This window comes from Amblyomma maculatum, chromosome 1, assembly GCF_055883805.1.
Source record: "Amblyomma maculatum isolate TAMU_Amacu chromosome 1, ASM5588380v1, whole genome shotgun sequence".
Taxonomy (NCBI): Eukaryota; Metazoa; Arthropoda; class Arachnida; order Ixodida; family Ixodidae; genus Amblyomma; species Amblyomma maculatum.
In genome coordinates, this window is record NC_139344.1 from 283,869,776 (window position 1) to 283,896,374 (window position 26,599).

The 26,599-nt window shown below is 47.4% G+C and overlaps 1 pseudogene; it reads right to left on the minus strand.

Annotated features, from left to right (window-relative positions):
• Positions 1–1,090: 1,090 nt before the first annotated feature.
• On the minus strand, positions 1,091–1,654 carry LOC146206713 (uncharacterized; annotated as a pseudogene).
• Positions 1,655–26,599: the final 24,945 nt, after the last annotated feature.

Below are 26,599 nucleotides of genomic sequence, written 5' to 3' on the forward strand. Positions count from 1 at the left end.
TCTTGATATACCTGTGCTTTCTTTGCCTCTCGGTGTTCTCTTGAAGCAGCCCGTCGTTGTTCAATGGCTTCCCTGATTTCCTTATTCCACCAGCTCCGTGGCTTCCTCTTTCCATTCCAACGGTTTGCTACTTTAACCTCCTTTATTTTTCTCCTTACGAGTAGTTCTACCTGTTCATAATCCGAGTCTTCCATGGGGATTTTCTCTATTGCTTCCTTTATGTCCGCTGCTATCTGCGCTATTTGATCGTCGTTTAATTTTGCGTTTAAGTTCCATTTCTCTTTTCATCAAGGGCCCCAGCTGCAGACTAATACATTTATGATCACTTCCCAGACTACACTCCCCTTCTTCGTCTATTTCCATTTTTGTGACCGTGCTATAAATTCCCTGTGACATTAGACAGTAGTCAATGGTCGTCTGCCTGTTGCGGAATTCCCACGTGATTTGTCCCTAGCATTTTGTTTCTCTATTTACAATAACTAGGTCGTGTCGCTCACAGAAATCTAGCATTAGCTTCCCGTTACAATCCGTGTATCCATCCAGATCGTCGATGTGGCCGTTCATGTCCCCCAGTAGAATAATATCGGCCGCGTCTACAAACTGGCTTATATTTTCACTGAGACATTCTACGAGATCCTTGTTTTCTTGCCTGCATTGGTGTCCTGTTTCTAAATAAACTACCCCGAACCATGTCCTTATGCCGGCAAGTGTTCCTGATACCCAGATATGTTCTTTGCAAGATGATGTTATTTTTTGCCAATTTGTTCCTTGGTGTATCAACATGCCTACTCCTCCACCCCCTTTTTTTTCCGTTCTCGTTCTGTTGCACCCTTCCCAGACGTAGCCTTCTATAAACGGCGGATCTTCTAGATCCCTGAGATGAGTCTCGCATAGAGCATGCACACCTATTTTGTCATCCTTCAATTGCTGTTCTAACTCTAACCATTTCGCTCTTTTTCTACCTCCTTGCATGCTTATGTTGCTGATCTTAGTGTTAAATCTCATTTTTGTACTTTTCTTTCTCGACCTCCTCCTTGCCATTTTTAGGGCTCAGCCTCTGTTATTACGCTTTCTTCTGCTTCACTTCCAACTACCCCTGTGCACGGAGCCCTCTCGGACCCCCTAAAAACGCTGCAGCCCTGCCTGCCAGGCGCCAACCGGTATCTGCTCCCACCCTTCTGTTAAAATGGATGCCATCTCGCTGAAAAGCCCTGACAAAACCTGCTTTATACACCTCCCTGTTTACCTCAACCACTTCGAAACGCTTCTCCAGACTTTACTTTCTTATGTCCTGATTACCTGTCACCACGTCCTTTACAAGCTTTCCGTTCGTTCCGAGCACCTCCGGTACTGTGAATACAATTATCTGCGCTTGCTCTGTTGTGGCCCTAATATCGTCAACTCCCTTAGCTAAACTTTCCATCACTCCTGCAGCGTCATCATTTAGGACATCATTCAGTCCCGCGGCTATTATCATCATATTGCGCTCTGCGGAATTTTTCAACGGCCTATTTTTACTCTTTCTCAGCACTGTCCTCATTGTCATCCCTGGGAAGGTTCCAACTAACACTCGCTTATCACCCTTTACACGTTCCATGATTCCTCGCCTGCACCTGCTCATGTTGGAATCTCCGGCGATATAGCACCTGGGCATTCTGTCGCCAGTTCGTCTTGTCGCCAGTTCGTCCGTTTCCGGTAGCCACGTGCAATCGGAAGAGCGATGGAACCCGCGTCCGCCCCACACGGCTGTCAACTGTCAACTCATGCATACGCCGTCTAGCACCGCCTAACGTAGCAATTACGATCACGTGATTGACATATACGATGTATCATTTCCGATAGATCTCATAACGACTAATCGTTTGGTACCACTCCCGTTTGCTTACGCCTGCCAGTTACAGAGTTATGTCCCCCTTAGTAAACGTCCCAAATCAAAATCGGATTTGTTTGAGGGGTTTCGGCGGTCCAGGATTCCGTCGCTAATTTGATATGTTTACGTTTTAACTACTAATTCGAAGTATTCAATGTGTAGCTTTTATTTAAACGTAATTTTGTTTGTATACCACAAACGATTTATACTTTCGAACCAAATGTGGTATACAGCTGTTCCGGGTAATGTGGCTCGTGTGGTGGGAGTCAGGCTGCACCACAATACTCCAGCCGTGGCTCCTAATCCAGGGAACGCATTCACTGACGTGGCCTACCGCGTCACGAAGTATCCCATAGTCGCTCGTATATTGGTATATGGTGGTGCAGTGTGTGGTTATCTCACTCTGCAATGAGAACTTTGTGTTTATGTTCAAATTATCTTACTACATTCCAATATATGTTCTTGTAAATAAAAAAAAAGATAACTGATCAGACCTGCCTCGTGTAAATTGAATCATTTGCATATATGTCCCTTGCTTACTACTGCACAATAGCTGACGTAGGATGCTTATACAGCAACGTTGACATTTTGTGTGCAGTCAACAATTATGATACAACCTGTACACTCCACAATAGCAGCACACTCAGTCAACAACTTGAATGTTAATCGGAGAATTAGTGCTGTGTTGACAACCTGTGCTAAGTCAACAACTTCAGTACAAGTCGTCAGTCAACAACATCAGTACACCCAGTCAACAATTCGGAGTGCCACTATTTGATAAGTGTGGACTGGATATCAACAACATTTGTGTGTCCTTTTTGTGAGACATATATTGATTGATTTTACGTAAGTAAACAACTGTACCACATACTTTACACACTCATTTTTGTAAGGGAGGTGTAGATCGATGTCCTTGGCGAAGCATTTTAGCAAGTGGCCGACCTTGTCCTCGTCAGACATGTGAAGTGAAGCGACTTTGCAAAGCTCGACTTTGCAACCGCCTCAATGTACTGGATGCAGGTCTCTCCAGGAAGCTGAGCTCGGTGAGCCAGTCTGTGTTCTGCACACTTCTTTGCAGTGGAGTCACCGAAGCACTTGCTGAGCTCTTCTACAAAACGCGTCCAAGACATGAAGGAGTCTTCGTCGTTCTCGTACCACGTACGTGCCGTGTCTGCGAGCGTGAACACCACGTTGGCAAGGTGGGCGGTCGCGTTCCGCTTGTTACATCGGCTGACGCGTTGATAGTATGTCAGCCATTCATCCATGTCTTCACCGGCAGCGCCCGCGAAGAGGGGCTCGCGGTAATGCGGCCAGAAGGTGCTCGATGCTGACCTGGGCGCGACGTCTCCGTCCACGGACATCTAAGGAATATAAGCTGGCAAACCGGCAAGGCGTCGACTGTGGCGAGGTCCGAGGGGCAGAGCCGTTGCTGACGAGGTCGGTTGTACCCAGCAAGCATTCACGTTGTTACGCTGAAAGCCTTCGTGGAAAACGGGACGTCGGGAGAACATCGTGTCAGCAGGCAGTCGTCTCTGGCTCAGCGCGCGCACCACAACATCATCTTTCTTCACTAGCCCATCTTCATCTTCCTTACATATATATATATATATAACCTCGTCACGGTGCATTTATGCTAAGTAGGGGAAGTTAGCTAGCTATTAGGATCTTTTAGAACAGGTGGATCCATAACGAAATATAGCGCAAAGAACGGGACGAAACACGGACACGGGCGCTGTGCGTGTCCGTGTTTCGTCCCGTTCTTCGCGTTGTTATATTTCGTTATGCAGTACCAACTAACCCGGCATCTTACACAGGTGGATCCAATCGGCTAGGGGAATAGGGTAATAGCGACTCGATGAAGTCGTGAGCTCTGTTGTGCAGGGCTACCCAAGATAGACAGGTCACGGCAGAGTGTTCTGACAAAATGTGATTCACTGGAGAAGGTAATGGCAACCCACTCCAGTATGTCCTGCCAAGAAAACCCTATGGCCAGTCACAAGCTGGGTTTCGCAAAGGCAGAGGAACTAGAGACCAGATTGCCAACCTTCGCTGGATCATGGAAAAAGCAAGAGAGTTTCAGAAACCCATCTACTTCTGCTTTATTGATTATGCGAAAGCGTTTGACTGCGTAGATCACAGCAGATTGTGGCAAGTTCTCCAAGGGATGGGAGTTCCAATTCACCTCATCTGTCTCCTTAGGAACCAGTATGAAGGGCAAGGAGACACTTGAGAGTTCCTTGGACTGCCAGAAGATCAAATCAGTCAATATTGTCAACCATAAACCCTGACTGCTCATTGGAGGGTCAAATTCTAAAGTTAAAGCTCAGCTACTTTGGTCATCTGATGAGAAGAGAGGAGTCGCTGGAGAAAGATTTGATGTTGGGAAAGGTTGAGGGTCGCCTGAGAAGGGGTAGGCAGCGAACGTGGTGGTTAGATGGCATCCTCGAGGCGCTGCAGATGAAGTTATGTGATGTTAGGAAGATAGTGAGAAACTGGAAAGCGGGACGTGATATGGTCCATAGGGTCACGAAGAGTCGGGCACGACTGAGCGACTGAACTGAACTGAACTGGGGTGCTAGTGCACATGCTCAGAGTAATTGCCGCGCCCCCTGTCTGGTCACCGCTGCAATTTGCACGTGTGAATTGTTGCCCCGCAGTTGCCCTATTCTCCTAACCGATAGACGTTACTTGACTAGTGAGCAAACAAATGCAAAATTGCGCAAAGGTGGACGAGGATTCGAATGAAGAGCCCCGGACGAAATCGTATGACGCTGTCCATTATACACTTATAAGCACAGCTTAAATGTCAGTCCGCCTATTCGAAAACTCCCTGATTTCACCCTTTAAGCAACGCTATCTTTAAAGAAAATTACTTTTTGCCCTACTTTACTCAGAAAAAAGTGATTTTTGGGAGTTAGTGAAGACACACTGCCGTATCATGGTTGTCCATGCAGTGTTATACGTTTCGCATAATAATAATTTTATAATTATACTTTTTACATTTTGTCTTCAGCATTAGGGCTAGCGCAACTTGTTGAAACCATGTGGGGTCTTCCTGCGTCCCATTTTTTCGATTTGTGCGGTGAAATGAACCTGCCTGCTGCTGGCATATTTTTCCTTCCATTATCAACAAGTGAGTTCCAGTGATGCAAAAATTAGCTTGTTTTTCCCGTCACTGTTTGTGTGTCATAGGTACGCTGCAGGGAAATTGCGTAACGTGTTGGATAACGTTTAATAAGGAGGCTTTCTGGCCTTATGGCAATGGAGGTGAAGTTATCCAACGTTAAAGTATTATGTTTGGGACAAAATGTCTTGAACTGTAGATCGGTGAAGGGATTCTGCATATACTTCGTTTACCTGCTGGCCAGTACGTGATGACAATATGTTCAGAAGCAGTCCTGTCTGGTATCAGGGCTAGTACATATTTAATAATATAGGCGTAGACGAAGGATAAAATCTTCAGTGTGCTACACCTGGTAGTTTAATACAAGCCTACATAGGCGTCATTCTTATTGAATGTAGGTAATTAGACAGTTGATAAACGGAGAGGCGTGGTTTTCAATTCGTTCGAGGCAGCGATAACAGCGCAGATGTATGAGGCACTCAGACTGGTGGCGTACACCAGGCTCGAGGTCTCACTAGTGTTTGAACAAAAAAAAATAAATATGGACACGTTTATGTCAAGTATAAGTGGAGGGCGACAGCTTTAGAAACAATGCTGCTATAGGTTTCTCTTACTGCAAGACAAGGTGCTGGTTGTCGCTTTTTGTCTTGCTTATTAGTTTTGTTTTCTTAATTTCCTGAGCATTTATGGGGGTTTTGCATCAGACAAGAGCCACCGCTTCCGGCCACGCCACGTGATTAGCGCATCTGCCTACTGCCAGCGCACCTTTTAAACAGCCACACAGCACCCGGAATGTAACCTGTCAACTGGCACCCACTAGACAACTTGCCAACTCGGTCATGATAAGTAGTCTCGGGACGACGCACACCCCGGTGGCCAAACACCGCCCGGTCATGCCACCTTCCAACATCCACTTGCCCGGGCACCTGCGAAATCAGCCACAAATTTCCCAGGTTGCACAGGAGGTTGATGTCGTTACAAAGTCACGTATAGCATGACCGAGCGCTGGTTGATCGGAGGAGAGAAGGGTGTAGCGGTGGCGTCTAGAGACCAAGCGACACCTCTAGACCGACAGCGATTTTTCGTAACACGGACGAACAGTGGCTTTTCCTGTTAAGCAGGCCTTTAATGGTGCACCGTTATTAGCTTTAAATTGTACTCAATATACAAAACAAAGATAAAAAACGAAGCATGCAAGCATTCCTAGTAGCCATCTACGCGCCATACCATGTGCATAATTTGTTATGGCTTGAATTCTCAGATGTTAAAATGTTAAATGCACATGGTAGATAATAACCGAACACTTTTATCCCTTCCGAGGAGCACTTAATGGCAGGGAAAGCCTCCTGGTGCCGAACTCAAGCTTAATTCTGCTCGGTCCCGTGATTTCACTTCTGTCTCCTGACAAGTTGTCGGCTTGCACAAAGAGTCACGTCGCTCTGCGTCGCATATAAAACGAAACGGGGCTCCCAAATTTAGTGTGCGTACCTTAAATTTCGTATGCATGAGAATCCCGACGACTAGAAGCAAAACAAAATAAAAGCAAAAAGACCAGCACTGCCAGACTGCGATAGAGCACGCAGCCCCTACGCGCAGTTTGGTGTCTATTATTACTTTTTTCTCTGTTTCTCGGCTGCAGCCCCCTTACCTCAGGCCTATGTGCTTGCGAAAGAGCGCAGTTTCTGACCGCGAGTAGTGTTTTGGCGGTGCGTTTCGTGGAAGCGGCAATTACGCAGACCGGCATAAATTCATGCAACGTACCCTTGGTTCGGCTGGCGCACCACTGTGGGTGGTGAAGAGGTCGGTAGGCGAAGCGAGCATGCATTCCCGCGTGACCCATGACCAGTGGAAGAGGAAAAACTAAATGGGAAGAGAAGGTGGTGCACAGCCAACGGCAGAGACAAGCAGCACACCGGTAAGGGTGCCGCTAGGAAACAAAGCCGAATGGTAGGATGAAACAATATAAAAGACTGCGCTCCCAGACGCTACCCTGAGGCAAGAAATTCGAGCATTAAGAAACAAAGAGGAGCCAAATAAAATTAGAGAGAAGCATCTAGAAAGTGCCGCAGAGAGAAAGAGGTTGAGAATATAAAAAGCAAATAAGAAACGGGCAGCCCCTGCTGTTCGCTGAGCCGGAAAATAGGCTCTCAACGTAGTCATTTCAAGAGGCAGGCTTCCTAACTAGGCCTGCCGATTCCTTCCGGCCCCGGCTGCCGATGCGGAGGGTGTACACCATCGCGGGCCCAAATGAGATAGCGGCGCCAATAAGAACTGGCCCCAAACACCCCTTTTGTTGAGAAGGGAAGAAAAAAACAAAGTAAACGAAATAAAAGGATGCTTTTTTTTTTTTTTTTTGTAATCGGGCCGCATTTCGCTGTTGCCTGGCGGACACTGCCGCTAAAAAACTGGAAACTACTTTTTCTGGCTTTCCCTCGACACTCTGCACATTTGTGCCGCACTTCCACACGAGACGTACCCCTCTCAGCAGTACAATGAATACAGGTTAGAACCACTTGATATACTCAGGCTTGTCGACAAGAGCCTGCGTTGACAAGAGCCTGGAGAGCACGTCCGCTCTCATCGGATATTCGCATGAAAACTGTAAAGCCCGCATTTCATTTAACCATCCTACTCCAGCCAGGCGACTTTTGCCAGTCTTCCTCATGAATTCTTGCCCGCCTTTTTTGAAAACCGTCGATCGTCAACGATATAGTCAGGTCAGTTTAGTGGCTGTTAAGAAATGCATAATTTAATCTAAACATTGTTACAAACTCTCATCTGTAGTCGTCCACTTGAAAACCACCATTTGTTTTCCGCGTCACTTTGAACGCGCGACTCGTGCGGTCTACATGCGCGTATACATGCATATGGCCCACATGCACATGTTCGGGTTACACAAAGCAGACCATACTTATGTTCTTGCCTAGCTGCCCTTTGAAAAACTGAGAAGAGATGTAAGGCGCTATGAGCAGCCTTCCAAGTTTTACTGATTTATAGAAGTCAGCCTCGACTCATGGCGGCCAAATATAGGTCCCGCGATATTTACGCTTTGCTTACAGGTTACTTGCAAAGTCGACTAAAACGCATGTTCTACAGCGTGTGTAAAAATTCAAACATGTAAGCTGTTATTACTCTATTTTTAGGGCAGATAACATAAAACATAAGTAAAGATAATTGCACCATATATCTACTACGTTCTTTGCCTGCCTAAAGAAAAGCGCCCGTAATTTAGAAAAAAAGGACGATTGCGCTTACAGCGAGATTTGCAAGTGACGCGAAACGACCGTGATTTTTATAAACATCTTCATATGTTCCTGAGTACTACTTTTTGTACGTATTTCCCTGCAGAGCTCGAGAAAAAGAAACTGCACTGCTCTGCCTGGAATTCGAATTCCTTCACATCGCCACTTGACCGCCATGTCTCTGAATATGTGCAATAGGCTTGGACGCCGCAAGTGCAAGTAACAGCACCTTCTATGTGATAAAAGTTACTTCTGATCGCTGATGCTCGAAACTCAATGCTCAAGTGTAAAATTTGTAGATGAATTAAAATTTTTAATGGCTGGCGAAATTTTTGAGCAGACAATGGTCACTTTAATGCTTCTGCCTTAGCGTGTGCGTAATAAATAAAGAATTGGTCGTGTGCTATGACGTGGGGGCTCGCGTTGGGCCCGTGAGGGAAGCCCATACGGGCCACATGCGGGATTTGCAATAAGTACCCAGAGGGACCGCGCGTCGGCTGCCCAATTTTGCCGCGATCGGTCTCAATCAGTATCCGTGTGGGCAGCCCAAATAGGGCTGCCCTCATTCAACCCAGATAGTCGAATGTGGGCAGCATGGCAGAATTACTAATGGATCTTACGTTTGTACAGGTGGTGCCGTCCCATTGATCAAGGTTTTATTTTTATGTCGATTAATCCCTCCAATACCCGAATCGTACCAGCGCGGGCTTTGCGGAGGTCAGTCAGCCCACGTACTTCCCTCAAGAGTTTAATCTGGCATTTTCGAGGCTACCCAAGTTCCACTAATCATAATGTGTGAAACACTTAGCACTATTTATTTACCTTGTATTCGATACCAAGTAACATAGGAGTAACTTATTTCCAACATTATGTTATTGGGTGCTGGCCCACATCATCCTCATAATGTTAGTCTAAATAATTATTTCGGTGGTGCGTGTAGAATAATAATGATTGGTTGCGACTGTAGGCAGAATGAAAAGAAAATGCACGACATTTGCAGGTAGTAAAGCGGAACAGTTACTGCTGCGTATTTTCTGCCAATACTGCATAATTAACGTAGCTTTTAGAGTAAAAATAGATAGCTTTTATTCATGGCATGGATATGCTTAGTGCAGTTATATGAAACCTCCAGAAGAGGCAATTAACGGCCGGTATAGCACGAATTACATAAATAAACTGGTGCCTTAAAGATAGGGTGGAGACGTTTCAGAGCGGTAAGCCCGCCTACGGCCAATTTGGGGCCCACTGCGGCCTTTCATGAACAGCCACAATTGAGCTGAGCTTATTTTTACCGCATGCAATACGAATATATGTTGAATTTGCCCGCAAGTACCGCAATGAATACCCGTGTGGCAGCGTGGGGCAATGCCCGCTTTTCAGTCCGGCCGCCAACCATGCGGGACCTATTCGGCTTTTGAGTGGGCAGCCGCTTTCGGGTTAGCCCGTCTTCTATTTGCTTTAAGCCCACCTTTGCATCGGATCTGCCCTAAAGTGTCCCGCAAGAGACCGATGCGGGCAGAAGAGAGAAGGAGCACTTTCCAGCCCCGCTACAGGCCATGCAGATATTATCTAGGTTTTTGGTGGGCAGCCCATTTGTGCAGGTCAGGAATTTTCTGCATGAAGCCCCATTTCCGTGTGACCTTCCCTCAAGTACCCCTCCAGGGTCCCATGCAGGCAATTAGCGGGCATACCCGTATTTAGCCCCGCCGTGGGAATATGTACTCAGTTAGCCCTTTCGACGCCTATATGATGCCCAGATGGAAAAAGCAGAGGCAAGCCCAATTTGCGTTTGCCCGCTAGATCCCTAAAGGGGGCCCTCATGGGTGTTATTGTGGCTGCCCAGCCCAACTTGCCCATACGGGCCCCAGGTGGGCCACGTATTGCGTTCTACTTGGGTTGGTTACATAAAACCGTTACTTTCATAATAGTTGCCAAAGTAAACCAGTTTCTATGTCTTCAGTTACTTTCGACAATCTAAACAACATAATATTTCATTGGACAGTTTTCTGTCCAGCAGTATTTTTCCTCAGTAACACGTACGGTGACGCATAGCCAAAAGAAAGTTTAGAGTGAAGTATGAACACCTTGCGTCGGCACCTATGCTGAATATAAGGATTGGCAGAAGCCGAGACAGCGGTCATATATATCTTAGCACGTATGCAAATGCAGCTACCACTGAGAGGTAAACCATTCAAGGTAACGCTATTATGAAGTCAGGCTCTGCCTTGCAAGGCAATGCGTTGCAAGCATCTGTACATTTTACCACGGCACGCGAGCAGAAAACAGATGGCACAACTTACTGAGGGAGCTGCGTCATGGGAGAAATGGCATATACAGCACCATTGGAAATCACAACACGTTGACCGAAGGACGGCATTCCCAACTTCAGAGAACAATCTGAGAGCCCACTAATCCCACACTTAAGCCTATCTGAAGTGAGGATATTGCAATACGTTGCTGCTTAGCTAATGAGTAATAAGGCGCAAAATGACTAATACCTTTTTTTTTACGTAACCATGAATAGCTTCACATGACCTTCTAGTCCATATTTCTTATTTTATAATTTTTCTTTTTTGTTGTTGTTGGACATAGAGAGAGAAGTATCGTTTTATAATACAGTGAAATTCCTAACTGAGAACTTTCTCTGTTCCACCACAACATTGAAAGTGGCTCCATTACTACTGCCTGCAACTTCAAATGGGCTGTTTCCTTTTTTCTTTGTTAACGCACCCTACACACACACACACAAAAAAAAAAGGTGTCGCTCAATGTGCGTGTAAATAGGAAGCGATGTTAAATAAGGTGTAATTGGATTGCACAACATACGTATATTTCGTTCCAAAAGTCAGAATGCAGACGATCCGTGCTAGGTGGCTATCAGTCCACGGCTGACAGTGACCTAAGTAGCCCTTTCAATGACCCGGGTTTGAACTTCCAGGTATGAACTGACCAACACGGACTCCCATTGTTCGAGAGTAGGAGCTTGTATCAGAGATTGCAGGAGCGGCTCCTCTTTACATTTCCACAATCTGTGATCGTAAGTGGCTATTTCACCGCATACTGTACATCCCGGGTCGTAATAATCACTGGGGTAGAATTCTGACAAAATACAAGTAATCATGAATGATCGCGTCCGGAGTCGCCTCCAGGTGGTCTCCTGCTTCTTATCTAAGGCTTTGTCTAGAGGGGGGAATATTCTCCTTTCAAAGCTTAAAATGATTAGGAATGGTGAGAAATCATACTAAGCCGCCCTTCGAAAAACTCTCAGTACCTACCGCGACACTGCGATATTGAGATGGCGTTCATTCGAAGGAACTTGGACCAAAGAAGCAGTGGCGACAGCTGGACAGACAGGTCGACATCGGAGGAACCTGAAGCGATATAAATACCGCTGAAGAGAACGTTTAGTAGTTCTTCTTCGTCTCTACAAGAATGTCCTGCTTTCATTACAAAGGTAAGTTGTCAAGGCGTGGCATGTCAGTCACAGTAAGGAAGTATAAGCGTTGAATGCATTAAAGAAACAGGGAACATACTCTCACAGGGACCTCCTCAGGTTAGCACGCATTCGGCAACAACAAATATTGAAAACTGTACTACAAATGCCGCAGTACTATTAAAAGAGGAGGTAATTTGTTAAAAACAAGCTCTTTTTACGGCGTCTATTAGGAAGGTTGTTTAGCCAAAAAGCAGGCAGTAAGAATACATGAGCACGACAGAGAATTAAGAGCACTACGTTTGGCGACACTGGACATAACTATACGATCATTTGCGTTTTCTTTTTCATTTCTGGAACCTCGCTCTTCGGAGGGCGGGATTTGACAGCAAGTTTGTTCTCGCTTTCAATTTATAGGTTTTGAAAAATTAAGCCAAATGAAATGAGGTGGCAGACCTGTTGTAACATGCTGCTGCCGTGCTAGCGGGAGCGTGATGTCAAAAGTCCCGTCATGTTGCAAAGATGTCTCTGAATTTAGCAATCTGGAAGCAAAAGAGCACTGTTGTCACACTTGTCGATGTGCTTTCCACGCGGAGGCATTACGGTAAAGCTGGCCCTAAGCGCTGGAAGTTGTTTAACTGGTGACGCTCGTGATTGCATTGCAAGAAAATTGGAAAGAATCAGAAAGAGAGAAACAAACAGATAAAATAAACCGCTTCCAAATTAGTGACAGTCTCGCGCCTCACCACATTAGTGGCACATCTGACATGTCGTGGAGAGCGCAGCTCACAGACTTCGCTGCATCCCCCTCGCTCCACTCGCGATCAGACACGCTGCAAAGTGCCTCTCCTTTCACCGGTGGCCACGAGGCGTGCCGGTGACAGGATTTTAATTAGATTCTTCTATCCCGGGCTTGCAACTAAAGACAAACGGAAAGGAACCCGGGTGAAAGCGGCAAGCAGCCGCTAACCCTGCGCCGTCTTGTTTTTCGTGGTTTTGCACTCGCTTTCACTGCATCCCGCGACCAACGCAAGCGGCGCCTTGCGAGGGCGGCAGACTCAGTTTCGGGCTCGGTGGTTGTCTTAACCCATTGGCTCCGACGGCGTAAGAGCATAACAGCGGGAAGCACCACAGGCTGGCCCATCGCTCAGCTCCCGATTTCCCCTGACTGTTGCGCCTGCGGCCCAGACAGCTGCCAACGACTCGCTCCGAGTCCTGCGCGTGCCCTAGAGCTTTTAAACAGGTACATATAAACACTCGCTTGCTTCTCTCTGGGCGCATAGGACCCAAGAAGGCGACGTTAAACACTTTTTCCCCCGGCGTCCGCAATCAATCACGGCTGGGCTCGAGTTGGTGCTCAACTGAAGCGCCTCTCTCGCGGGACCTGCTCGAAAGGCGGCGTCGTGGCCACGGATCCATTTATTTTGGCAGGCTCCCGGCGACGCCGCGCTGCAGCTGACACCCAAGCGGCCGCCGAGTTATGAATGTGCGCGACACTTCCGAGACATTGCTCGGGCCACGCTCTGGCTACGAGGGGTCAAACCCGTTTTCCAGCTTGTTTGCCAGCCCCTCGGTGGTGGCGCGAGCACAGGACCGAAGGCAATCCACGCTACCACGAACATTGCGTGCTGGAGGGGCGCATTCGACGTGCCCTGAGGAGGCACCCGTTTATTTGTTACTGACTGCTACGCGCAGAGAGAGGACAAGTCGCTCGTCCGTCGCAAACTAGACCTTCAACAGATAAGAGTCTGTAAAGCGCGCCTTTGTGCAAGGCGACTCTTGCTGCAAAGAAGCCAGCCCTGCAAAACGGAGGAGACGACAGCTATTAATTTAAGATAGACTGACTGGTTCAACAACTTTTTATTGTTACAGCAGATGGAGTAGTGACCTCAATCGACGCAAAAGTCTCATCTCAGGGGCTAGAAAAAGGAACAAAAATTGTCTCTGTTTTTTTTTTCTTCCCTACTCTACCATTTTAATATAACATCGTTCACCAAAACTGTTCATTTTATCCCTCAATCTTTCGTGAATCAGCGCGAAAAAGTACAGCGGACAAGCATGACGGAGGACAACAAGGACGGATACGCTGAACTAGCAACTTTTGCTAGTCCGTCTTGAATGATCTTTTATGAACCAGGGCGAAAAAGGACACGCGTATACTCCTTCATGCTTGTACGCTGGCCTTTTCGTGCTGGTTCATTAAAGTCATGGAAGATCGAATAGCCCAACAAAAAATGTTATATCCCCTCTTGTTTCTGTCTGAAAACGTATGGCAAAGGCAAATGCGTATGTTGCACTAGAAACTTGCAATACCTCGAAGTGTTCATTGCCATGCAGTGTCTGTACCTTGTTTTCCTTTTTGCAGCGAACCTGTGTTTGCTGATGTGCATGTGGGATGCCGGCATTGTAGAACAGTATGCGACTGCTTTTCCGCGGCGCTGCTTTGCCAACCTGGAATGGAAACATTGTGATTTGGGATGCCCCAAGAAACTCAGCTCACAGCCAAGGTTCAGAGACCTTGCAGGTGGCGCGGCTGGCAAGTAAGTGAGGTTTTTCTAATCGCTTCCCGCTCTCTTGTATATATATGCTGTCGGCTGTCGGTGCTTTATTTTTCTTCTGCGAAGTTAAACATCCTCGTCTAATGATTCGCTAGTGTATTGCGCACATCATATCTGGGACTACTATCGTTCCATCCAAAAAGTTTACAGCGTTTTGGACTGCGTTCAACCACACACATTACGATCTTACAGGCCATCACACGCCTGATCAACTCATTGGGCGTGACCGAAGCACAGTTGGAACGTCAAACTGCCCCTGGCTTCCGCCTACAATCCCAGCGATAGTCATATGAACTTATGGCTGAGCAGCGCACGCCATCTTCTGCTTATGAGTAGCCGAAGATGGACGTCCATCCAATGGACAATCAGAACAATTGGTGAAAGCGGGGACGTTGGAAATGTGCTCTGAGTGCTCGCTGGTCAGGCGGGGCATTCCATTTGAGTGTTCATATGTGCCACCTGCTGGAACAGCGAAGCGTAAAATTCAGTATTAGTCGGCGTTGTGAGTGAACTATCAAGAGCATGCCTCTGGCAGGTGGTATTTGGTAGGTGACATGGCGTGTGACGTCTTCAAGCCACCGTTTTCGGATGGTGGGAATCGAAACTGGGGCTCCCAGTCAGGCATGTTATCCCTAAGCCATGGCTAGGTTGAACCTAGGCTTTATATTATTGTGCTATGGTTTAAGGCGAAAGCCTACAGGCTTTCAACTTAAACCATGCCACAATAATATACGGTCATGAGTGTCCGTCCATGCGTGCGTACGTCTGCGTGAAGTGTCACACTTCGCGATATTCCGCGGGATACCGTGAGATTCGGCGGGGTTCAATGATGACATCACCTGGCGACGTCATCGGCCATGACCGGATGTGACGTCCGGAGCTGACCGTAAATGACGTCCTCATGACGTCAAATCCGGTCATGACCTCATGTAGGTCCATGACCGATGACTAGGCGATTGAAGCATATTCGAAACTTACCCCGGCGGGCGTCTGGTTCAGGCGTCCGTGGTGCCCCTTTCATTTGGCGCTTCCCCGAACGCCGCAGCGCACATCATAGAGAAGCAAATGCAGGAACCAGCGGCGTTTCAAATTGATGTACAGGAAAGAAACGACGCAGTATCTGCCACACTTTTTCGCAGACACCTGGCCCGTGCCGTAAGGGAAGGGACGAAGGGCGCTAAAGACTCAACAACCACCGCACCTCATCGTACTTTAGTGGTGCAAAGGGCCACCTAGATGTTTTTCACAGAGTGGGGTAGGCTAGGACTTTCAGTTGATGAGAATGTGTGCGACTACACGGGCGCAAATTAAAATATTAGTGATGAAGCGAGTAGTAACTTGTACGTGCGTGGATGCGGAAGCCACTCATGATGTCTCATGCTCTTAAAGGCACACCTAAGTGTCTCCCAAATTTTAAAGAGGTGTCAGGAACAAATGCCACTGGTTTTTATGCATTAACAATATTAGTCGGCTTAAGTGAGCATCTAATTTTGGCAACTGAACCACAACATAATATTTAGATCAGTAATAAAAAGCGTCGATGAGTAAAACAAAAATTAAAAGCTGCAAAAATATGAATACTTAATCATATCGACAGCATTTAATGAAAGGCTGTCGACATAATCCTAACTTTAGATTTCGTTGTAGCGCACTTCACTAAAGTAACTAAAATGGGGAGCAGTAAAGAACATTTCTCGGAGCTGCTACGGTATAGAAATCGAACAAACACATAAAAAAATTAACAACAAAGATTCCGACGAAAAGACAGCCGATGGTTTGAGGGCATCTCCTAGCAGTGTCCGGCAGGAAGCCAAATGAGCTTCAGAAAGTCTTTTTAAACACTCAACGACCGGCGCTTCTGTATCAGCGGGAAGACATCCTAGCCTCGAAATGTGCAGTAGGGCGACAGCAGAGACAATACACGAAATGGCGAAAAGGTACGGACGGCGAGTCGGCCGGAACGCGGCGCTCTTGCATTCCAGGGATTCCGTGCCGAGATCTCTGCGGGGCGCGCAGAGCAAAGCAAACCTGCAGCGGAACGGTAAGAAACAACGGAGAAGCACCGCCCTCACCATCAGAGGAAACAAACCAAACTTGAGCGGCTCGCTGCTGGCGCTGTCCGCTTTTATAACTATTTTTTTTTTTTTCATTTCCTTCCTGATTTACCCAAGGCCGGTAGCGAAAGAACGGTGCTAGGCTTCATAACTGTCCCTGACGGGCGCCGCAACGAAATGATATCCGCCAAGCAGACCGAGCTGCATTTGCGAACCGCAAAAGACAAGAGTGCAAGCAGGCAGAGAATGCGGCCTCGGTCCAACAGCGCCACGACCAGGCGGATGTTTACTCCGACCACGGTGCCTCCAGAGCGGTCGGCCAAAGTCCATCCAAAACGGTGGCTTCGGCTGGAGGCGCTACATTCTTCCCAGGCTCCTTTTTCTGCGTGGGTTCGTTTATTTCAGTGTAATTAAATTGCTGCCCACAGCGCGGCTGAAGTGCCACGCGCTTTGGCTTCAAGATTGTCGAGCGGGCCGCACTTTTCAGGAGAGAGCGCGCCACTGTTCATGTTGCTGCTGCGCGCAGCGTTCTTCGCGCGCCGGCGCTTTTTATCTCCTTGCAAGCGCAAAACTTCCCCCCTCTCGCATGAGCGCTGCAAAATAAATAGCAAAGAATGGCAAGCGCGAAGAAGCATCTTCGCTGCTATACCAATGGCGCACTTACGAGCGTGGGAGTCTCCTTGCCGCTAAAACTATTGTTTACCTTTGCTTTGTTATTGTCCAGCAGCTCGCCGAATCTTCGTTCAGGTTAAGCGGCAGTCATTGCAGGTTCCGAGGCGTCACCTATTCCTTCAGTTGGCACTGCAGGCCCACACGTGCTATTCGTGGCCTAAACTTCGCACTTGACGTCGCAAAATATTCAGTCGGAAGGGATTAAGAACACAACTATTTCTCAAGACTAGAATATGAAATAACGACAGGAGAGAATAAAAACCAGCGCTTTAAATACCTTCTGCACGGCCGCCTTGGCCAAGATACCTCGTAAAATAGCAACGGGAACAGCCTGCCGAAGAGCAGCATGTGTCGGTCACACTTTTCTCATCGTCTGAGAGGCTTTGTTTTTCATCTCCCTGAATCCCACGGTTTTTAAAAAGCTCCTAACCCACTCCTTTGCATATTATTGCATTTGACCATATACAGGCCTCGTCAGGTCACACGTAAGCCCCTTCTGTGTAATCAACGTTCGCCTTCTCGCGTCGCTGCAAGCTTCTAGATTTTCCCTACAGTAAACGTGCTAAATTATGATCATGTTGTTATGAATGACAGAAAAATGAACCGTTTTTGATATTAAATTGTGTCCCAAAGTGACTCAAGCTATGAGAGACACCGTTGTGGAGCGCTCCGGACCACCTGGGGTTCTTTAACGTGCAGTGCGGCGGGCTGAAAGGTTTTTCAATCGCAACGTCATTATTATTCCTGTTCAATAGTGTACGATTGGGCCGATAGCAGAAGTACTTTGAAACATACATTTTGTACGCTGAGAACGTAACTCAGATCCCCATAAGCAATAAGATGTTCATATTTTTCTTAGTTAATTTCCTCTTGTTCTTCTTGCAACGAGCGAACGTTGTTGCAAATAAGATGCACTCGTGATTTAATCAACGCGCTCTTGTCGAAGGCAGGTTTGTTGAAAGGCGTTTTATCTATAGAAACTGCACTTTTTTATTTTGTCCGCCTTTATTCCTATTTTACGGTGCTGAGCAAGCGGCCGTTTCTAGCTGAAGCTAGCTATAAAGAACCAGGAGACTACGTAGAGGACTGCTTTTTTTTTTTTTTTCTGAAGTTGGGCACGTGCTCCCTCGGAGCATCTGTGACCTGTTCCTCGGGGATTGCACGCGTTTCTATCCGCTTCGTGGCGTTGAGCAACACAGGTTGGGATTGCCGAACACCAGTGAGCGGCAGAGTGTTCCGTTCAATCTCAGCGCCTTCCTTTCTTTTTTCATGAAGAAGGAATGCCAAGCAAACATGAGCGCCAGGAAAATATAGCAATACGTCAAAATGCCTTCGGCGGCAGAGGAGATATGTATTAGAAGGCTGGTATTTTAGGCAGTTCGTCTTGTGCGAACAACATGCTTATTATGCGTCTATCAAGGAGAGAGAAAAAAAAAAGAAAACCGTATGCACGGAGCTGGTTTTAGCTGCAGCAACACGGGCACTGTACACAGCTTTTCCTTTCAAGGCGGCGAAAAGGTCAACGTGATATGGCGCGTGTTTCGAAACTGGAGCCATTTTGTTGCATGCTTCATCTGCAAAAGTAGGTATACGTGCAGGTGAATATCACGAAGCCTAAGCTTGGGAGCACTGCCAGGTATCTCAAGTGCTTGAAGCGTAAGTACAAGTACTCTATGGGGTTGGAAACAGCGCGTAACAAGAGCGCATACGCATAGAATTCAAAGCAAAAATACTTCCAATACACAGAATTAAAATCAGCCGACGCAAACTAAAAGTCAGCGCAAGGGTAATGCACACAAGACATTCGTTCACACCACGAAAAAAAAAAAAAAACATCAAGCGCAAAATCTCCCTTTTAGGCGATAGAGCGCGCACACGCACGCGTGTGCGCACATTGCCATGCATGAAGACAGCGCCGAATGAAAGTAAATGTGCGGTAGGCAGCAAGTTGCCAGCAAAACAACACGGGATGCCGCACGTGCACATCACGGCAGTGAATTAATTAAGGTTGTGCCGAACAGTCGGTGCGGGAACATTATTCTTGCCGTCAGGTAACGTGTTCAAGTGATATTTTTTATCACTCAATAAAAACTTGGTAGGCTACTGTAGGTTACAGTCAATGAAACATTTATGACGCTTGGCAGCCAACGTTTTCTTAACGCATTAATTTCAAATCAAGAGGGCCCGAGAGTACATAAAATGTTCGCTACATTGGGCGCCCATGTTCAAAAGGCAATCCGAAATTTTGTTAGGGCATGCTTATAATTTGAGAAACTGCTACGGCGCCAGTGACAAAGAGTTAGCATTTGGCACTTTTAAGCTATTTAAACCCATACCGACCAGAGGTAAACAATTATCAACAAGAAAATATATGTCTATTTCCATCGCAGTATCTATCACAATATAAGGAACAAGGGACTTTCGGACGCTGGCTGAAAGTCGCACATTTGTGCCTTCTTCCTTACGCGGCTCGCTCACGGGGAACCAAAAAATCACTACTCCTGAACGCTGCCCTCCGAGGATATGTTGGCATAAAATTTGTTCGAAGCTCACTGTAGTATACTGTACAAGGGTGTGCAAAATGCATGCCATGAAATGTCGACACTGCAAGGTGTCACGAAATCGGCGCACATTTTTATTAAAGGCCCACTGCCCACCCTCCGGTCGAAAATATTTTCTTCCCCGGTGACTGTGAGACTTCGCCCTCAGAACGCAAGGCCGCAAAATGTTTTTGAAAAGAGTAACTAAAAACACAGTTATAGCCACCGCAATCACCCGATTCTGTCGTGTTTCTCTCCTTACGTTCCCTCGCAAAGGTTTTTCATTCTCTTGCCCGGTCGTCTAACCTCCGCAAGACAAATTCCCCTTTCTCCTCTGCGTTTGGCGGGAGGTGGGGCGTGGCACTCCGCGTGCGCGAAAAAAAAAAAAAAGAAGAAAAAAAAACCAGGCGAGGGAACGTGCGCCGCTGGATTCAGTCGGGCCGTGACGCGGGAAAAGCGCGCAGCGAGCGGTAGACACCCATCCTTCACCCTCAGACAGCGAGACGGACCAATGGACGTCGTTTTTGACTAAGATGACATAGTTGCGGCTCGACGGGCCAGCGCAGGGAACGGGGAAGCTGGCTTCCCAAAGGAGAGCATGAGAGAGCTTTGATTTGTATTTTCTTTGCTTTGCGGCGCGCGTGTCACCGTAGCATATTGTACCGAATATCTCCGGTACCTGATCGAAATCCTTTGCTTAAAGGGTCCTTCCCTGACAGTGGCCCTTTAAGCCGGTGCGGCGCGAAGCCCGCGCGGCTCCGCATCGAAAGTTCGACGACATTCGAGAAACGCCTCCTTTCCCGCGCGAGAAAGCGCATGGCCTTGTACGCATCGGCGTCACCCTCTTTCTCATCACCAGACAGCGACGGTGACACAACCGGCCGGAAAGCGCTAGTCTTCTTTAGATATTTCGACGGTGCCTAACCAATGATGACGCGCGGCTAGACGGAAGGAAAAGGGAATGCTTCAACGAGCGAAGCTAAGTGTGTGTGCGCGTCAGCTTTGGCGCGCTGGAAGAGGCAGACGCGGTGCGCTCTATTTATGGAGGTCGCGTCGCTTGTGTGAGTCCATCAGCATGTTCGCAAGTGCTACGGCTCGACTTCCGGAGTTCACCCGCTGCTGGCAAGCCCACAGACCTGCGACGGAGCGGCGCTCGTCTTACATGACGGCCACATCGTGACTCTCGAGGCGTCGGTCTGCAACAGCGCCCGGTGAACAATTTGGTGTTTTTGATTATCTCGTGTATTGTTCTGTGCTGTAAAGCCTCTGTGTTATTGAATACCTCTTTAGTTGCATGCTTAGCGTTGTTTTCTGTGAACCTCTCTTATGTGCAATTTTAGTGTTTGTGTATTCCTCTTTATCGTCTCTTGCTGTGTATAAAGTTTGGTTTGTTTGTTACTTCTGACTCCGACCCTTACTCTGGCGTGAACCGGCGAATGCTGGGCACCAAACGGCCACCCCCCTCTGTCACTACAAGGTATAGTTGAATTCCGGCTGAGTTTGCCACGCAAGTCGAGGGCATCTCCTTTGCGACCCGAAAAGCTACACCCACTAACTCTAAGGGTATCTGGGAGTGTGCGCACCATTAAGGGCGCATCGTTAATAATCCTTTAATTATTAACGGGTGACACAAGGCTAAGGCTATCTGCATGAGGCATTGGAAGGGTAGGCGTATTTTTACTAGAAATTGATAGGTGCTTGCCTCAGAAGTGACCGCGGATGGGCAAGCATTCGCGAGCGTAGTCATTCTTTGTGGACTTCTGTAATGCACTTCATGAACAGAAGAGCTTAAGATAATGCCCATTTTGGTCATTATTGTACGTAATGTATATATGTTCTAAAATTCAAGATGTCTTACCTACATACAATGGTTGATTTGGGGCGTCCCTCATAGCCTGACTCAGTCGGGGACATGAGGCAAACCTTGGGAGACGCTTAAGCAACGCAGTTAAGAGTATAATGCGATAGCGGTTACAGGTTTCGTTAGCATCACGTACTCACAAAACGCTCTATTTGTACACGCGGATTCTCTTCAGGTATTGGCTTGCTCCTTTCTCGATAATTTCTCTTTCTTTTCGCACTGCACTAGCCCGCAGTGACCTCCACAGACAGTGCAAACTTTTCGCTCCTCTCTAAATAAGTGGCGTTTAAGGCGTTCCTCTAGTAGTGAACTTTTCGCGGTGCCCTTTGTTTCGTCAAAGATAATCCTCATACTATTTCCAACGTCTGCTGGTGGGCATGCATGGGGTTTTGCCGTTTTTAAAGAGAATGACGTAACGAATCATACTGCTGTGATCTATCTTTGCCTTTTTCGCCTCGTCTCATAGTTGTAATTACTCACGGACGCACAGGCGCGTGTACTGAAAAGAAGTCACCAAGGCAAAGACCAAAGCCCGCTCACTTGGTCCACCTTTATCCATCATGAGTCAAAGAGCTATCGGAGCCTATGCTAGCATATAAAAACACCAAAAGTTGATGTTGCTAACAATGAAACGCTGGCGAATAACAGAAAGATTACTTTGTATTCATTAGGTCGTGCTATTAAAAAAAAAAAAAAAAAAAAACATTTGTCTGCATGCGTTATAGGTGCCTTGCTTCAAAACAATATTCTTGAAGACCTGTTACTTTGATTTCGTCCACTGCTGACGCCAAGTTCAAACCTGTGCAGCGACTGAACGAGAAGTAATTTTACTCGGTGTTCTATGACTCTGAAGGTGAGAAAAGTGGCATTCTCAAGCTTGATTTCACACGCCAGTGGGGCCTCCTGCCAACTCGGCCGTGTCACGTGTTCTACCAATCTAACCATGCAACCTGCCAACTGCACCTTTTCAGCGGCGTGATCGTAACTATACGCTGGAGCATTTGGAGAACTCTGTCGCGTTGAAATGATACCCGTCTCTAAAAATAGAATATTACATTTGTGCTAGAGCGGGGGAAGAAAAGATGCGCGGTAACTTGTAAATAAAAGCAACTTTATAACCAACTATATCCACATTGTAAAGCTGTCCAAGAAAATGCATTAAGAAAATAAAATAAAATACATGAAAAAAGTAATAGGAGATGGAAGGGAGGATCTGAAAGAAAGAAATGGGTCACCAGCCCCAAAAACAAGGTGGTGCCATCAAAATCTCACAGCCTCGTTGAACCAAAAGGCATCGGTGGCAGTATGGAAGCCGTAGGCAGCGCCGGGAAGAAGATATGTGCAACGCAGGTCAGCGCGACCGGGGCAGCTGCGACCGAAGCACACAATCCCGAGAGCCTGGCACTGAACAGAAAAGACACGCTCGTGAGACGGCATAAGCGCACATCTGTATGTGGTCTGTCTTCGCCACTTCTGTTGCCGCAAACACGGCACTTGGCCCCTGAACCTCTTATCCCTCCAAACCGCCGCCGGGGGCAGCGATGCTCGCATGTTCCTTCTCTATTTGTTATATAAGCCGTCGAGGTACTTGTCGCCTGCCTTCATCCAGCAATGTTCAGAGGCTATTATTAATTTTCGCTCTCAGAAAACGTCTTGTAAAAGTTTTTCCGTCCTTTTTTCTCTTTCCCTTTGGCCCTGGTCCATTTTTATGTACTTTTTATGACATATTGACTCCAACTAGGTATCCAAGTTTTCGTTTCTAATAACGATTATTTTAGCGCAGGCTGGTAATTACATGATAAGATGAATGTGGGAACGTGATGCCGGGAACGTCTTTTGCGCACGATGTCAGAAAATGTACACACGAGTTAGGAACCTGCAAAATGGATGAACCAAGGCCAGAAATAAACAAGTAATTACTTCTTAGCATTCAGTCCAAGCTCAGCCATGCAGCTACCGCCCTCGAAGAGCGACCGCTTCGGACAGGCGGCTGTTCGAGTTCCTGGCAAAAGAGAATTTTCTTCTATAAAGTTTGTGTAGAAGCTTAGCTTTGTAGCCGCCTGACATCCTCTTGGGTGCAAATTAATCAAAATTATTCAGTGTGCTGTAATACACACTGGAGGATCAAATCGACTGAAAACGAGGTCACTTTAATTAAACTGGCTACCTTTGCAGAAGCAGGAGTAACTGTGTTATGGGTAGCCGGCGTAGTATCTTCCGAGCCACCCGCCGGCTGTTATGTAAAGGAGTGCCTCTTAAACGAATGACTAATGCCGTTACTGCATTGCGAAGGACACCTATATTTGTTCTCAGTTTCTATTATTGCGGTTCCTTTCGCCGGCTACTCAGTAAAGCATGATCAATCATTTCTTTTCCTCAGAGTTTGCGCCTTCACAGCCGCCTAAAATTGCCGCAATTACTCATTCAGCGTTATTCCGGAATGTCATTGCAGTTCTCGTCCCCTCCTATAAAATTATGCATGTCACCTGGGTCGATATTCAAAACACAACTACGGTGATAATTCTTATTATAAATATACACTATTAACAGTGAACAGCGTATTATAAATCTTACGCAAACGGACATCTTTCTTGTTTCATTCAAGATAAGGAGGAGAAACTACAGAAATAACCTTACCCTTGCGCTTTCTTGGAGTGATTTTCTGAGAGTCCAGTAGTATATATTACCTCGATTCCTGCACAGAACAGCTCTCGGCGCTTAAAAGCCCAAGTAAGGCATTTAAAGAAGGCGTGCGCACATCTGAGGCTTACTCATAAAAATCGGAGGGGACGTCCGGACCTGGCTCATTTTGTGGGCTCAGATCTCCTAAATGAAAAGCCTCAGCCGAGGCTGTCTTCAATCCCGACTCTCGCTTTATTTCATGCTGCTCCTGACGCGTGTCCTTCGTTATCACACGCCTGCTTGTGCCTCGCTGAATTCTCCCAGGCTCCACAACGCCGGGGTACCCGCAGGCATCTCGTTTGACTGTATTTAGCCGGAGGGGCGCCATTGCTCCTCGGCCTGCCCCATAAATGAGGAAAACCAGGGTGTACGAAACTTTCTGTAATAGCGCTATCTCCCAGGCTTTATTTCTTCGCTTACATTTTTTCTAGTGGCCTTTTCCGTTATTGCCGGAAGAAACAGTTCAGGCGGCCAGCACGAAATACCTCTTCCGCTATCACTTCAACGGCTAGCCCATCCACGTTCGCAGTCTTCAAGGGCTCCTTTTCATTGCCTGCTTTTTAGGTGGCGATGATACCTTTGTAAAATTAGACTTTTATAAATTGCACTGCGTGTTTTCTTCACTCTTTAATGAAGAGACAATTTATTTGCGCATTTCCAAGTTTAATCGGCGCACCGAAAGCAATTACCAATGACCCCGCTCACTAGGATGCGAACTTTAAATGTGCGAATATCTTGGCGAAAGATGAGTGCCGGTCGTAAATGGGGAACGTTAGTGGCGTAGCGGCTACACAACACGTAAATGCCTCCCGTAATGCTGCTCGAGCGCCACATTTTATTATTTGCGCGTCTTTTCGACAAGGATGTAAGCTCGGCAAGCGCCACCAAGCACACTGATTTTAAGCAGGCGTAATAAATTGTCAACTTTAGATTCCTTCTCATCTGAAACGCGCTGCTTTAGACCAGAGGCTCTGGTTATCCTGGTCGGAGAAACTATAACATGGTGTACGTGCCTCAACGTTTCTGCAGCTCTTGAATTCTGTGAGAAAACCGCAGCAGTAACTACCGCAAAGAAATCATGATTTTTTGTCGATAAGGCTGACAGTGTGCCATTCTTGAAAGCGTACAAACGATGAGCAGTAATACCTTCTTGCCTCCTTGACAAAAAGAAAGACAGAAGAACGCGCTTTCTTGCCTTCTCGGACAGCCTGGCCGGTGGACGCGTTCCAAGTTCTGCTGAGCTACCCTTTAAGATAGATGGGGGTATAAGAGGGAAAGAGTCTGGCCTAACTTAGTGAAGATTGTGCCGTGCTTGCTGGCTGACCGGTTGCGTTTTCAGCGTAGTTATGACGCTTGTGGGTACGACGAAAAACTCCCGGGAAGACATTTTGCAGAGTGCTTTGGGAACCAGAATATGTCGGACGACCCCGGGTAGCAGCATCATCGCAACAATCCCTGTGGACAGCGGATGCAGTCCCCTGCCCTTCGGGATCTCCCTCCCCCGGCGGGGCAGTCTGTTGCGATTCGCCACCGTCATGTGCGACAGCCGACGGCAGCGAACGCCAGTGCATCAGAAGCAGCGCCGTGCAATCGGCTGCCCAGCGCTTCCTCCCGCGAACATGCCCCGACGTGTAACACGTGCCGTCATTGTGCGTGCGTGGGCAAACGCTGGCCAAACCCTGCGCTCGAGGGCGAGAGCGTCGCCCGTCAACAGGAGGTGGAGGAAGTTTTGTCGCGCCACCGTCACTGAGTCATCATAGCTTGCTGTGACTTTCCATCTGAACTGACGAGCGCATCGCGAGAGAGACTTCAGAGAGACCACGCAAAGACGACGCCAGACACTAGCGAGCGTGTCAATTTTCTTTCCGGGCCTGCTTCTCTGCCCGTTCCCACGTGGTGCTGAATTATACGTTGGTTTTGCTAGTCGACGCCTCGTCTTTGCCGGTACAGCTGATGCCTTCCGCCGAGCTACAGAGCCGCCAATGCTACCGATGGGGCCTCGAGCGACATCTAACAGCAAGTACTTGTGCTGGCGTCCGAGTGAATAATCCAAGCCCTGCCTTTGACATCGCTACCTCATTTCTTGGCTTGCCAAGAAATGAGGTAGCGAATAGTTGCTTGGTTGGTAGTGAAGATTCGCTTCGAATAGTCACATGGTCTCATGCCGCTATGTCGCTCCGACCGGTCCGCGGCGGGACACAAGGCGACCCTTTACAGCGGACGTACCCCGCGTCGAAGCTATAATGGATAATCCAACTTGTACGCGGCCACGAAAGCCGAGCTGTGTATGTTTCAGTTGGGTCATTTTCCCCGATTGCAGCTCCAATCATAAGAAGAGCGTCGTGCATTCGGGTCTTAGGTCAGGACAAGGCAGAATGCGTGGCTTCTCTGGAGAAGCGTGGGATCCTTACAGATTCGTAGACAAGCATCAAATAAATGTCGAGAACATGCTGTCACTCTGAAGAACTGGCAGCATAACGATAGGCTGCAATAGCTCGTGTACACAGATGCTCATCATAGGAGGATAAAAAGAAACCGTAACTAAAGACAGTGAGCACCGCTT